This window comes from Panthera pardus, unplaced genomic scaffold (genome assembly GCF_024362965.1).
Source record: "Panthera pardus isolate Hobbes unplaced genomic scaffold, ASM2436296v1 HiC_scaffold_16, whole genome shotgun sequence".
NCBI lineage: Eukaryota > Metazoa > Chordata > Mammalia > Carnivora > Felidae > Panthera > Panthera pardus.
In genome coordinates, this window is record NW_026526721.1 from 84,222,350 (window position 1) to 84,226,591 (window position 4,242).

At 40.2% G+C, this 4,242-nt stretch overlaps 1 pseudogene; it reads left to right on the top strand.

The window, feature by feature from the left end:
• The first annotated feature begins 1,314 nt into the window (after positions 1–1,314).
• On the top strand, positions 1,315–3,791 carry LOC128777368 (granzyme A-like; annotated as a pseudogene).
• Positions 3,792–4,242: the final 451 nt, after the last annotated feature.

Consider the following 4,242-nt stretch of genomic DNA (forward strand, 5'->3'; position numbering starts at 1 on the left):
TCAGGAATGAGAATGAGAACATTTTGGGGGCTATCATTCTGCTTATAACTACCAACCCAGTGCTGTTGTCTGTGTGCCTGTGCCTGTGCCTGTGCGTGTGTGTGTGTGTGTGTGTTTAATAATCAGGATTTGTTCTGAGCGAGAATCCGAACATGAGAACCATGTTGACTCTTAACATGCGCTGCTTTTATCACAATGTGCTCACAAACTCTCTAATTGAAAAATGTATTCTATTTTTGCTAGAGAACAATATTGTGTTCATCAGACAAATGCTTTATCCTTCTATCTTTTTAGAAAACTGGGATGGTGTTTATTCTTCAGTCTTCTGACTCTTCTCCTGTTCTCTGTGGTTTCTTAAGAGCAGCAAGACTGGTCCTTTGATCATATCTTTAAGGTGTTTCAGCATCCTGGGATGCAGTTCTTTCAACCATAGAAAGTTTTCTCATTAAGGGCACTTGATACTCTCTCTCTTCATCTCTCTTGGCTCTGTTTCCTCCTTGCATTGTTTGTTCTGCCCTCTCAGTTTGAAGATTATTCTTCTTGTTAGATCACTCCACAGGCAAATAGAAGTGATTCCTGGTAACAAAGCAAAAGATTCCCAAAGCAAGGGGCCTAACACTAATCAGAACCAGGCCTCCTCACATTCTGTATCTCCCCACAGTTTATAGGATATGTTTACCCATGCCATCCACCTTCACTTTTATAGCTCTCTTTCTAATTTTCCTTGCTTGAAAGCAACTTTATATTCTTTAGCATTTTTTTTTTATCAGCTTTCACTCATTCTGGGCTGGTCTTACTTGAATACACTCTGTTTAGGATCACGCTTTTGCATGTTTAGTGTTTGTAAATCTTAAATCTTAAATCTGGGAGAAAGAATGTCTACTATAAGGCCCACATAAGCAAAGAATGGCCCATCCAAGGTCACCTGTAGCTGAGCAGCTTATGGTCTATTCCTCCCACTATCAGGCACTGCCCAGCCAGTCTCATCCATCATTGTACTTCCCTTCTTCCATCTCTCTTCTGAGTCCTTTTAAATATAAGCTCATCAGAGAGCCCCTTGACAGTCACAAAAGCTTCCTTAGATGTGCCTACCTTTATTCACATGGGGATTATTCATGAATATATGATCAGAATTACATTTTTCAGACCCCCTGTCTCCTTTGAGCTATGTTCCCTTTTAAAGTCTCTGTCCATAGAAGGATGCCATTTCTTGAGAGTCATTTCTTTGATTTAGAGGGGAAAAAGGCATTCTGAATGCCTGAAGAGCATATTTGTGCTTATCTTTGCTCCTTCGACCATCTTTAAGTCCGAAAAATGCACACATTTTCTCCCACAATCCCCATCACCTTCACAGACATCGCCTTACTAATGAGAAGTAAGTTGAGAGGGGCAGTAACCTCTACCTCTTGGAAAATCAAAGTGGTGGTAAAGCACAGCAAGGTAAATATTTATCTGATTTCCTGACTTTGGCACAGTAAGACTTCCTGCCAAAGACTCAATGGTACATGTTCCATTTGCTACTTGGAAGGCCTTTCTGAATCTTACTTCACCCATCTATCAAATGGGGGAAATATCTACCTTAGCCACTTTTCCTAAGGTTTCTAGGGAGGATCAAATGAGAAAAATATGAAAATGTCTTGGAAAGCAAATGCTAAATAAACAGAGTTTTTAAATATCTTTCCCAAGATCCAAAGTTCATCAAGAAAGAACCACAGAAACAATAGACCAGCATTGGTTGGCTAAGCAAAGGCAACAAAACTGAATCCAGGGGCCAGAAAATTCCTGACTTAACTCAGAAATGAAAGGCTGTTGCTTATAGGTGTTCATACCATCATGTGTCGTTAGTCCTACAATTTAAGGTTGCAAATTTTGGGAAATGGAACCTATGCAGAAAAATGAAATTGACTGACAGGCTTCAGTCAGGAAAAGAAGTGTTTAAGAGGTGATCCATTCACTTAATTGTCAATGCTTATATGTGTGAAGTGTGTAGGGCTTAGTGGGAGGTACGAAAATGTAAAAGACAGCCTCTGCCCTCAATGAGCTATCAACTGAGTAAACACTGATATTCAAACTCCAAACATGAATTCAGGAAAAGGTTTCAAGTTTCTCCTAAAGTGCAGCCAACTTTTGGATGCAGAACAGTAGAATAAAAACATGATTTATTTTCACCATATGAATTGACATATAGGCAAATGTAAATCACTCAGTATAATGTAATGATTTCTACCTCAGTCAGAATGGGTTCAGTTATGCTGTCATAACAAGCAATCCCAAAATTTCAATCACATAAAACAACAAATGTTTATTTTTCATTCATGCCACTTATCTACTTGATATGTGGGGTATCACTATCAAACCTGTTTCAAAGGGGTGAGTGTCTTTTCCATGTCTGCTGGGACACAGTGTGGATAGGACCACTATGGATATATTTACTATCCATGAAAAGAGAGTGAGAAGAACTCTTCCGTTCAGAGCTTCCAAGTCAGAGTTTCAGCTTGGTCTCTGATAGCTATAGGTAGTCTATTATTTAAAGGCCTTTCTCTCAGTCCTACTCTCCTCAGACCTCTCTTCCAATTCTGCCACTTGTAGTACTTGGCTTTTAGAAACATCATGATGTTGCTCCTTCTGCCTAGAGCATAACCTGTTCCCCACCACCACCACCAGCATTTACCTAATATTAGTTCTGGGCTAAATTGACAGGTATAAATCAGACACAAAGAAGCACTTCCTTAAAAGCAGTTCTAGCCTTAGAAAACCAGAAGAGGGGTGCCTGGGTGGCTCAGTCAGTTAAGTGCCCAACTCTTGATTTCAACTCAGGTCATGAATGATCTCACGGGTCATGAGATCAAGCCCTACATTGGGCTCTGCACTGGACATGAAGCTGTTTAAAATTCTCTCTCTCTCCCTCTCCTTCTGCCCCTCCTCACTCATGCATGCAGGCTCTAGAAAGAAAGAAAGAAAGAAAGAAAGAAAGAAAGCCAGAAGAGTAGTATTTTTTTTATGTGAAAAGTTCTGGTATGAGTCCACCTGAGCAACATTCATCCAGCACATCTGTACTGGGCCCCAAGTAGGTACCAGGCACTTTACTGGACATCAGAGATTCAATGGTGAGCAACACCAACCTGTTCTTGCCCTCCTGGAACTCAGTGCAGAGGAAGACGTTCATCAAACAGTTACACAAATGGATTTTACCAACTGCAGTAAGTGCTAAGAAGGGAAAGAGCAGAGTGTTGTGAATATGTATATTCATTCACATTGTGAATATGTATGTATATCTGACCAGGACACACATGAGGGTGATCTTAAACTTTTGCAGCTGACCAAAAAAGGCAAAAATTAATAAAAATGTGAGCACCCTCCATCTTCCTAAAAAAGGGGATGATGTGAAACCAGGAACCATGTGCCAAGTTACAGGCTGGGGGAAAATTCATAATAACTCACCTCAGTCAGATACTCTGAGAGAAGTCAATATCACCGTCATAAACAGTAGAATCTGCAATGATCAAAAGCACTATGATTATCATCGCGTGATTGGGCTGAATATGATTTATGCCGGCAGCCTCAAGGGTGGAAAAGACTCATGCAATGGAGATTCTAGAAGCCCTTTGATATGTGAGGGTACTTTTAGAGTTATTACTGCCTTTGGCCTTCTAGGGAAATGCGGAAACCCTTGAGGACCTGGCATCTATACTCTTCTCTCACAGAAGTATCTCAACTGGATAAATAAGACTATGAAGGGGCAGTTTAGATAAGTGTATTTCATTTCACTTGCCATCACTTGTTAATGTTATCATAAATAAAATCAATTTGTGAAAAAAAAAAAGTCCTAGGAAGGTTTTCTCAGGGGAGTGGCATTTGAGCTGGAACCTGAGGGGTGAGTTATAGTAACTGAGGTTGGGAGGTGGGTTGATGAACTAGGTCAGTGGTTTCCAGCCACATAATGGCTACTTATGAGTCACATCAAACAATAGAACTAATAAAATTTAGGAATGGTTTACATTTCTTAGGCAAAATAAATTCCAGACTTGTCCTATAATTGCATCATTCTCAATCACCTGCTTTCCATTCCTCTTCCCCTATTGGAAAAAGTGGAGTTCTGAGCCATGTACTCTGCTTGTACACATCCAGATATGCTTTCTAAGGTGGGTTTATTTTGTATGAACATCATCTCTCACATGTCTCTCTTCGATGAGAGGTTGGGAACTAGTGGAGAAGATGACATATAGGGAATTCCAAGCCAAT